An 11,884-nucleotide genomic window follows, 5' to 3' on the forward strand; every position below is an offset into this window, starting at 1 on the left:
TTAAAATTAAACCATTGACATATTTTGACCCTGTAACCAAATGTAAGTCCAATAATCACGTTGCTTTTTCCTTGGTTTTGGTCTCTACAAACTCCAGAAGGAAATATCTGGCACTTTAGCTGCTAAATGCTCCTCTATGTTCACCAGCTAATTGCTTCCTGTGTCTGTGTGTCATTTGGTGCTGAGCAGGTAGTGTTACAGTGTGCAGTTGCAAACAGCAACCCAAATATGCAGCCAAAGAGCTAAAAGTTAAAAACCAAAAAAAACATTCAGCACTCAAACACTCATCTAGTTTATCAGGATTGTGTGTTTGTGGTTTGATCAGATGTGACTGACAGTGACCAAACAATCCAAGCTTTGTCTAACTTAGCCCTGCTCACTTCAAACTAATCAGACAGACACATAAAAAAAAACTGAAATCTCTCATGTGAATAACCAGACTTTGACAGAATGGTGTGTTGATGTGTCCCATCGCTTAAGATGAGAAGCTGACTGAGAAAAAAGGCTTTCAGGGCATTGTGTGAGGGCTGCACCTGCTGTGTGTGGTATGTGTGTTTGCCCAGGTGAAAGCAGAGGTGGCGATACTTTCACTTAAGCCAAAGAAAGATAGCAATCAACTTCATCATTTCCTCTCACCTCTACAGTCAAAGTCAAGGTTCTCCCCCAGCGTCCCATCTCTTTATCCCCTCCTTCCCTCATCTGCTCTCATTCTCCTCTGCATCTATCGTTAAAAGCCTCACTTTCCTGACTCTCTTTACAGCATTCCCTCTTGCGATCTTTTATTTATTTACTTTGCCCTCTTTTAGCCTACGATATCTTTAATTCACGCACCAGTTCCTACTCTCTCTCTTTTTTTGTTTACTTTCTTCTTTGGTCTCTTTTCTTCACGTGCTCATTTTTCATTTCATCTCCTGGTTTTTCTTTCACTCGTTAATTGCCATCCTCCGTCAGACCTCTGGTTTTAGAAGATGAGTGGGAGAGATAGAGAAGGTCACTGTAGAGATGAATGGAGGTAGTATCAGTCTAGCATCTCCTCCCCTCCGCAAAACCGCTCTGGTATCACACCAGTATTCTTCTCATTGTCTCATTGCTCCCATTTTTATTCTCATTCATCCTCACATGCACATGGTAGGGTTTCTCAATTTCTGTATCGTTTTCAGAACGAGTGTCCTCGCCCTCATTCTCTTTAGATAAATGTTCAACACCTCTGGTTTTAGCTGGTCGATGCTCAGTGACAAAGTTCGGGGCTGGCTGCCCCTACTGTCCTAGCCTTCTGTGACTAACTGCAGTGGGGGGACCGCTGGGAAAGCCGGCCTTTACCACCATTGTTTCCTTTCTTCTTTAATACACTGTGTTCCATCTTCTTAAAATGGCTGTTCTCAGGCACGTGTCATTTGCCAGTGCATCTGTAACACGACTTCCTGTTAAACTGCTTTTTTGGTCACCTCTGAAGTGACATTAACATTTTTTTTTATTTTGATGATTGATAAATACTGCACCAAGGTCAAGTCAAGTCAATTTTATATATATAGACCAAAATCACGCATTACAAATTTGCCTCAATGGGCTTCACAATATGTACAGCATACAGCAAACTCTAACCTTATACCCTTGATAGTTAGACATTATACCTACAACTACAGCCCTGTAGACTTTTCTGTGTGTGTGTGTGTGTGTGTGTGTGTATTTTCCAGATTTATTATTTGTTGCAACATCATCGTTACTCTCAGCCACTGTTAGCTCCCTAATTTTGAACTAGACCTTACTGCACCCTAATGCTTGGTTTTGTCATAATTTAACAATGTGATGAAGGCTGAAGTGACACCAGCACTTTCCCATCTGCAGGGGAAACTGTCTCTGCACAGTACACACTTCACTTAACACACACACACAGACTACACAACTAAGTGTTTCAGCCCCTGAATTGCTCCTAACAAATGAGTGTAAATAAGGCCGTTTAGGTGTAAGTGTGGTACTTCATCATTTTTCTGCAGCAATAATTATTGGACTCCTTTTTTGCTCATTTCCACTCAATGCAGAACCGGCTGGCTGGTTGAATTATGCATGTTTGTTTGTTGGTTTCATTACAGAAGCAGATGTCTCGGCTGGAATAATGGAGGATTGTAGAGTGCTATTATGTTGTTGTGTTTTTCCCCCCTCATGCTCCCTGGTTGGAGAGATGATGAGCATTTTAGGGCCTTTTGGCTCAATATCAATGAAGTCTTCAGACACCACTGCATATATTTGATTACAGTTCTCACATCTACCAAACAGTAGTGAAGGGGTCAGGGATGGTCTGTTGTTGTGCTACCAAAATGAATCCAACCTCATTTCCATGTTTCTGCTCTCAATTTTTTAGTGTCATATCATCGCTGAGTGTTCAGCTATAATAGGGTTTCATTCAGAATTTAATATCTGCATTGTAGTCCTCATTTCTCTACACTAACACATAATTTTACAATGTGGTGAAGGCTGAATCACAGATGAGACATAACTACTATACATCATGCATCTGTGAATCACACAAACTATTTCCCATCGCCCACCGACATTACAAAAACAAACTACTTACACACTCACAAATCGTACAAGCACTTCTATGCTGAATGAAATGAACACCGGCACAGACTAAATCAGTCTGTTTTAGTGAGCAGCATTGGCAGCTGCAAACCAATCCTTTCTAACCATATATTTTATATGAAAGCTTACTTCCCCTGTGGGTTTTGTTTTCACTTCCGCGAAATTGATGTAATACCACCCTGGTGACCTTTTAAACCCTGTTCTTTCCCCATCAAACCTTGTAAAACTGTAATTGTATTTTCATTAGTCAGACCCAAGGTATGAAGAAATTTGTATGCTACAGCACAAATTAATGGTAACTACACTGAATGCACAAAATCTGCCTCATATTGAGTTGCAGCTCTGCTTGTACAGTCCACATCCAAATTGGCTCAAAGCATAAGAAATCCCTCTCTAAAATATCCGTTATCTCCATCACTTTGGTAATTTTCACCTCCTCCTCTGAGTTGCCTCAAGGCTTAAAAGACCTTCTTCAACCCATCACCTTGATCATCACCATCCCCATTAGGCCAGGCCCATTTCAGGCTGAATCCTGAAAATATGTTTGAATTAGGTGTTATACTCCATAACGTTACAAGACACATAAAACATATGTTTAACATTTCTCCGACAGGCAACAGTTAGCTGTAGGCGATGCTATTGCAGATCCCTATTTGATGGACTACTTTACTTACTTCAAAAATAAAAACAAATTATTCTCTTACATTGACTAAAATGGTGTTTTATGGAATAAAAAAAACACATTGGGCTCTTGTCTAATCATTCAAACCAATCAAACTAACCACAAGCAGTTCCTCCACACAACAGACAAAAATCAGGGGTCTTTGATACTCCCAGATCCCAAAAAAACAACTATCCTAAATATATGTTTTCATATCTGACTCACGCCTCCGTTTAAATGAACTCTTGAAAAGTACAGTATCAAAATGTCTGCCTGGGGTCACATTACCCTCTCTGCACAGCTGGTCAAGCTCTCATTCCGACACTTGTCACTTGTCACGTTGATAATTGCCCACTTTGAAATGACATCTAGCCTGAGGTGAAAGTAATTCTCACAGATATCACAGATGTAAAACAGGCAGACAATCAATATGCTTCATGTGACATTTAAAAACTAATGAGTTCACTGTGATTTTCAACAGGTTTTGTTTTAGTGGTGAACTTCATTATGTCACCAGCAATACGAGCAAATACCAAGTAAATTGTGTATGCCAGAAAGTGTCTCAAAGAGCACTAAAAACAAACTATCGTGGAAATGGGAGCATTCATTGACTTTAAACTCAAAGGGCCCTTGTCATGCGGTCTTAACACACTGTGTACTACAGTATGTCTTATTTATTAGAAGGCTTTACTGTAGTATAAGCTGAGGAAACTATCAACATGTGCAAAATCTCATAAAAGCTATTACTGCTGCTAGTTAAACTCACTGAAAACCTATTAAGGAAAATAATTTCTAAAAGATATATTGCTGTTGTTTAATAAAGTTACAGAGTGAGAATATTATGAGTGCAAGATAACTTCCCCTTAAAGCTTACATGAGCAAAAAGTATGGTGGAAATGTAAGGTTAGCTATTGAAGCTGTCAGGCAGTAGACAGTGTGCCCAGCGGGACCCTGGCAGACTTAGCCTCTCCATACCAGCGTCCTCCTTCATGTCTGGATCACGGACTTCTCCTCCTCCTCTCTAGTTGGAGGCCACAGGACTCCCCAATGGTCTGTAATGAGCCGCAGAGTCAGAAGCTACAACACACACAGAAATGTATATGCATATTGACACGCACCCACGTCAAAGAACAGGCATACAGAACAGAGGCTACAGTATGACCAAACACACAAATGCCACGTGTGAGAATTATGCCGAACAGCCGGACGCATACAGAAAAGCAGCATGCTGGCACACTGTGCATCCACATGTTTGTGCACACACTTCTGAGGGAAGAGCAGCCCTTTGGAGGCAGGATTAATGAAGCAGCAAACAAGGCCACGCTGAGCCACAGTCTCCTCAAGCTCTTCTGTGTCTCTGCTTTCCTTTCTCTTTCGCTTCATTTGTTATTTGAGTCCACATATCTAACTTCTCTTCTTCTCTGTCACTTAATAGGTTAAATATCCTTTTAATGTGTGTAACTTAGCTTGTTTTGCCTTCTGTTACGGCACCTGCTGTCAAACTAATTTAATAGAAGCAATTAAATAGAAGCAGACGGCTTGTTAAAAAAAGGTGTTGTTCTGATTATCGAACAAAAGTATCTCAAAATTGACAGTATTTTGGAATCTATTTTGGTTTTGTGTTTGTTCTCTGGAGGCAACGGTCACAGCCTCTCTCTTTTTCTCACACACATACACAGTGCAGTATGTGAGAGGGCTGGTATTGAGTGCGGGTACCTATTAGCAGATCCCCTATGGCCTTGTTGAAACTCAGGGATAGTAGGTTTCCTTCTGATACCTACTGGTAATGATGAATCTATAGGGAACAGACACACACACACAGTCTTAGAGTGTAGGGATGAGCTTGGACAGAAACATGCACAGGGACACAAAAAGAGCACACTTTGGAATAAACAACAGTCTGTAAATAGCAGGGCCAAACTCATAGAAGTTGTATCACTTTAACTGTGATACTTCATTGATTTCCTTTGCAATTTTTTGACTGCATCTTCTGTCTCTGTCGTGGGAGGGCAATAATTGGATTAATGATATCATTAATAAATACGGGGTAGTGTATGCATCCTGATCAGCCACATCTAGCAATGATCATGTGAAAAACGGATGAACAGATGAAATGAGGGCGGTGAACATTTTAATCCCAAATTATTTTATCGGACTCTTTCTGTCTGTGACATAGTGACACTTGCTGGTCAACTGAGGAACTACATACAGGTAGTTAAAAGAAGATAAAAGATCACATGGCAGACATTATTCCAGCAATTTCCCATTCATTCAAAGTGCAGCTCTCCGGCACATGCTCACAGCAAAATATGTATACACACACACACGCAGGCACACTGCACACAATTGTCACACCACCAAAACGAATGTATATTTTCTGAGACCTACAAAAGACATGCAAAAAAATACTGGGTTGCATTTGGTGCATCTGTTTACCCTCTCTGCCTGAGCAGGAAATGGTATATGTTTAAAAAGCCTGTGTGTGAAATCTCCATCATCTGTGCTTTGCTGAATTATGACAAAAGCTGCGCTGTGCTCCTTCAGTGTAAGGCAGACCTGTGGGTGACAGGGCAGGGCGGATGAAAAAACAAAGGAAGAGCATCAGGTGGGTGGCACAGCGCCATGGTGACCTGAGGTGTGTGAAATGTCAGCTCTGAAAAACATCACTGCCTGGAAAAATATTGGCATTCATATAAGAATGGCATCAGATGACTGCACAGTAAAGGCAGCAGAAAAGCACAGAGATATCTATGAGATACACACTTACTGTATGTTTAACCACATATTGATCATCTTATTGCACACAATCAAGTTATTCTGTTTGATAGAGTTTGGGTAGAAACTCTATCAGAGAAAATGTTAGCTTGCAAAGCAGGTATTAGACACAGCCACATTAGTGGCATGACTGTGACTTAACCAACAGGGAGTGCTGTTGCTCTTATGTGCTAGAAAGTACATCTACGCTGCTGTAGAATTAAGGATATGGTGCATTTCTCTGCAATTGCTGTAAATTTAGGCCAAAAGATTATATTAAGTTTAACCCAGATTTGGCTTATCAGCTTGATTTATAAAAACATAAAAACAATGTAAAAATGGTCGTGGTACTAAATGGTTCTTACATCTGGCCTTTATGTGTCAATTATTTGTATACGTATATCATACGTGTGTGGTTCTGTGACTTGGTGAAAAGTAAGTAAGTACATTTACTACTGCAGTACTGTTTTTAAGTGGAATTTTGAGGTACCTGGACCTTACTTGAGTACTTCCATGTTCTGCTACTTCTGTCTACTTCACTTCAACTCAGAGTTAGTTAGATACTTTGCAGATTGAGATTGTTAATACAAAATATAGGCAGCAGTATACGTACGTAGTAGAAATTAACTGTTGATGAACAGATTAACCTTTTAACACTGTGGAGTTTCCAGGTGTGTACAAAAAATGTAAACTTAAAATTGGATACAACATAGTAAATATCTTACATACAAAGAGAGAAGGAAGAGGACTGATAAAGAGAGCATCTCTACAAAAACAACTTCTCATCTGGCTGAAAGTTCTTTTCATCATAATTTGACCACCTGTCACTAAACTCCTGGAAACCCTCCAATTTACTCCCAAGAGGACAAAAGGCACAGATGATGCAGTGGCCTGTCTCCTGCATTCACTTACATGACACTTAGACAAGCTCTATAACGGACCACTTCTCATTGGATTCTGCTCAGCTTTCAATGCCATCCAGGGGCATCAGCTGGCTAAGAGGCTCCTTAAAGCACTTCTCAGCAGTCTGCTTTAGCAGAGCTCACACACTGAAGTCTGATAACACAGTGTCAACCCCTGAGGCCGCTGTCATTACCCAGGACTGTTTGCTCAGCCCATTTCTTTCTACTCTCTATACAAAGGGCTGTCAACTGTTAGACCATACACTCCTTAAACGCACTCACACCTATCAACAGTCAACATCTTACTTCACCAAAGGTGTGCTTTTTTTAGCGTTTCCAAAATACCTCCTCCATCTGTACGATATAGATCTTTTATTCTTAATCATACAAAGCTTTGCTCAATCACAACAATTCACTGCTGTAAAGTACTCCTCACTCTTACCCAGATGGAAGCCAGTCACTACAAAGCATTCTCCATATTAACTCAATGAGATACAGCACACAGCTCCTTATGCTGATGCCAGCATGACTCCAGCATGTGGTGCCAAGACTGTAATGTTGCTAAACAGTTTTGGGACTTCATTCACATAACTGTGCATCAAAGAAGATGTGAGGAAAATGTGGTTTTACTCTGAGACAGATGAGGGGATCGGTGTTAGGTCCAGGATCTGTGACTGGAGGCAGGGAGGAACTGCAAGCTAATCTCAAATTCACCTTTAAATTCAACTTTGTTGTCCCTAAAGGTAGATTCGTCTAGCACTCAATGATAAACACAACATGTACAGACATAAACACAATGAAATACAAAGAATAGCCAAGACTAATTAACAGAATTATAAAAAACAGCTAACAGCTCACAATAGGAGCTAAATCAGGCTAAACATACTTTGGTCCCACATTAGTGGACACACAGAGATGAAATTGAAATGTCTACTCATCATTTATGTGGGTTTGACAGCAATCTATCTAAATTCATCCTCAATCATCCACTTAAAGTCTATCAGGATCAGTAGCAGAGAGATGACCCAATTCACTGTAATTGTATCACTGTAAGGGTCATTTGCTGCTAACATAAGAGTACGGTGGCTGACAAGGCTGAACGCGCTATTACAGCTAAGGATGGCAATTGATAACACTGTATTAATACCAATGCCATTCATCAATTCTACTTATTGGTCCACTTCTTTGTGGATTATAAAACTCAGGCCTACAGAGCTTTTTTATGTTATAATGTTATTATCTCTGGTTTTGAACACAGTGTCTGTCATTATCTAAAGAGGATAACGTCATTATGTCATTAAGACATAAGATATTTACCCTCAGTAACAGACATGCTGCTCAGTTGGGATTGGTGGCATTAATATTTCAGTATATTGCTGGTGTTTCCATTATTAGCCTTTTCTGCTGAGCCTCCTACTCTGGGGCTAACCTCACTTAACCTTCACTTTTCCAGCCACTGCCGGCATAATAACATGGTAGATTTACGTTGTCCTTGGGTATCTACAGCCTTTATTCTTAACAAACTGCACATTCAATGCTAAACTTTTCCACTGCTCTGCTTGTATTCACCAGGTGTATATTAACCACAATGCACTGCAGTTGGTGCATCCTCATTGGATAGTTTGGGCTGAAAAGTTTACACGGTCAGGTGGGTTCCATTTATGCCACTTTCCCTCTGCTCTCCAAGTGACTTCCATGCGATGTATACTGTTATTAATTACCAAGGGCTGAGGGGAAGTGAATGAGGGGAAGTGGAGCCACACGACTGTGGAAAAAAACTACATGTTCTTTTTACATGCTAGTGGTGTGAACACAGCTTCCATTTATATATTTAAATTTGGTTTTATGAACTTCAGTGTTTTTTACTGGTGGATAAAGATGAGGTGATACTTTGGGGATTTCAGAGAACTTTTCTGATGTTGCTTGTGTTCTTGCTTCTCCTTCAGATAGCACCAGATGGCAGCATGGGGCTATATGTTCACATGTGCTGAGCCGCTCTGAGTCATACAGTATGTTTGTCATGCCTACAGCCTGGCAGAAATCATGACTGAGAGTCTCCAGGAGATGTGCTGACACTATCGCATGCTAATGGTATTCATCATAAAGGGATGAACAAGGAAAGGATAACAATGACTTTGGTGAAACACTCTCAGAACAACAGCCCATTGTCTTAGATTGTTGGCAGCATGAATAAAAACTGGACAGAATGAGGTGGATCGGCAGCAGAAGTATCATTGATATGCCTGCAGTGTCAAATGCTGAAAACACAGCTTAATGGCTTTGAAATCACACTCTTTTTTGACTGCAATTTCAGTAAAAAAAAAACTAAAAACTCTCCTGTCTGGTTCATGAAGACAATTTCAATGTGGTATTACAAATTGCAGCTACAGACTAGTTGATTACTAAAAATGTCAGCCCATCTGTTGATTCATTTAGGCAAATTACTTTGACAGACATGACCACAGGGAGGTGGAGGTGTAAATAATTTAGATGAGTAAAAGTATGAATACTGTTTCCCTAGTGAGATCGAGTCAAACTGAATGCTTCTTTAATTCATTGTGTCTGTTGTCTGTTTTGTTTACTCTTTGTGAAAGCATGAGTTGTGGGCGTGGGCTGCTTCTGAGAGTCTGTGGATGTCACTCTGATAATGTTGGTTCAGTTTTTTTGTGTATTATGTGTGTGTATAATTCATTTCCTCCACAGCATGTATACAGCAAAATCCATGAAATGTTCATGGCTCTTCCATGTTCTTCTTGCTGCCTGCATAACACACTGCTTAAGCCTTTTCACTGTGTGTTTGTGTGTGTGTGTGTGTGTGTGTGTGTGTGTGTGTGTGTGTGTGTGTGTGTGTGTGTGTGTGTGTGTGTGTGTGTGTGTGTGTGCACTTACTCTCTTATTTGTGTTTCATGTGTGTGCACGCATGGTGTGTGCCCTTGATGCACCTCTGCGTCTGAACCACTGAGTGTTTCCATGCATGAGTACATCTGCAAGAGAACCTCTCTTCTTTATCTCCACCCACACGCGCCAACTAGCAGTGTCTCCATGGACCACACACACAATAGACATGATAATTACATGTGAAGTGTTGCCCTCTGCCTTCCAGCTGATTAAAATGGCACCGTAAGTTGCTGTGGTGGTATTTTCAAGGTCAGATAGATGGTGTAATTTGAAGGATTTAACCTGTGATGCCCAGTGGATGCTCAATATTTACTGAGTGATTAGCTTTGCCAGCTCTGGCGCACATTTGAAAGGCTTCTTATGATATCAAAGGGGAAAATCAAATGTTTCCAATAATTGAAACATAATCATGCATTGGATGCATGAAAAGTTAAAATGCAAAAAGTCACCACGACTCTCAATCGCTCTGATACTGTATATTATTTTACTGTCTTTTGCAACAGGGATCATTGAACCTTTATTAAATCCAATACACCCAAGGAACTCTGGGAATTTTCTGGGTGTTACTTTACACGAAAAACTTTTCTTTTAGTCAAATCCAGGTCAGTAGTAGATATTGGCAGAATAAACTCAAGCTATCTATCTTCAGTAGTCTACCCCCCAGTGAAACTTGGCTGTGTGGGAATGTGTGGTTTGTTCATGTGTGTGTGTGTGTGTGTGTGTGTGTGGTTTGTGTGTAAAGTGTGCGTTTGTGTACGTGCGCTTCCCTGGTTGGAATTGGCTCCAATCACCTATTTGATGTAGAAGGTCACCCGCTAGATGTCCGCTGTGTCTGCCAATTCACTCCCCTGCCTCTCTCTCTTTCTCTGTGTTTGAAAAACACACACACAAAGACACAAGTATGATGATGGAAGTATTTCTATGTGTTTTTAACTGTGTCGGTACGGTACATGTGTACATACTTCCATTTCTAAGATCTCTAAATGCCACATTTATGTGCAGGTTTACATACTCAGACGTGTTTGTCAGTGCACAATCATACTGTGTGTGAACCATCTTGGTTGTCTGAGAGGGTTGTGTACCTTCCCTTCTTCCCACATGGATTAGGCTGCAGTATGTGGTCTGAGACTCCAGCAGTGTGATAGGTCCATTTACAGTACTTAGAGCACTTGAGACATAATGCGCTCATTTCATTTAGTCCTGAGAGTCTCTTGAATTATTGACAGAACTACTGGACATACAGGACTGGTTGTGGGTTGTGTGTATTTAATCACTGTAGCCACATATGTTTGAATACTGTATAAAAGTGGTTCCTAAACTTTTTAGTCAGACGTATCTTCACAGCCGTGTCATAACGCACGGACTCCTTCATATACACTGCCATTTATTACTTATGTACATTTATTCAAACTTTATTTTAACCATTTAATTGAATTACTTTTAGTTATTTGACCACATATCCATTACTTTGAGCTATTTAAAACCATTTTATATTTTTAGCTATCAAATCATTTCCTTTACTTTTAGCTAAAACTATTTTAGCCATTTATCTAACTATTGCAGCTGTTTACATTTGGCTTTGTATTTGTATTTCAATTTCTCTGCTCACTGTTTTTTTCACATTCTCTAAACATGTGGTATACTATAAATACATATATATTTCATTTCAAGTTATTATTTCATTTTTCTTCTTCTCAAACTGAGCTCACTTACTCCACAATCCTTAGTTCCCCCAAGTAGAAGTGCGGGTACAAGTAGACCACTTGCTCCATTGTTGCTACTGCTTTGAAAACATGTCAATGCAGACATATAGGTACAGTAAAGTTTAGTTAAACTGCATTATCACAGCAAGGGATCACTTACACTTTACAGTAATCATACTTCAACCAACCTACAGATGCTTCCTCTCAGTTACAAAATTCTAACCTTTGCAAGTCTGCAGGAGTACTTCATGGCCTCTTAGTAGAGCCTACTACATTTAGATTATGTCAAATGCCTGTTTGATAGGCCTATTAAATGTCTTCAAGTAACCTTTTTATGAAACAGCAAATTTTATGGAGATGTGGTGCAGTTATTGATGCATGCAGCA

The sequence above is a fragment of the Pempheris klunzingeri genome, chromosome 22 (assembly GCF_042242105.1).
Source record: "Pempheris klunzingeri isolate RE-2024b chromosome 22, fPemKlu1.hap1, whole genome shotgun sequence".
Classification (NCBI taxonomy): Eukaryota; Metazoa; Chordata; class Actinopteri; order Acropomatiformes; family Pempheridae; genus Pempheris; species Pempheris klunzingeri.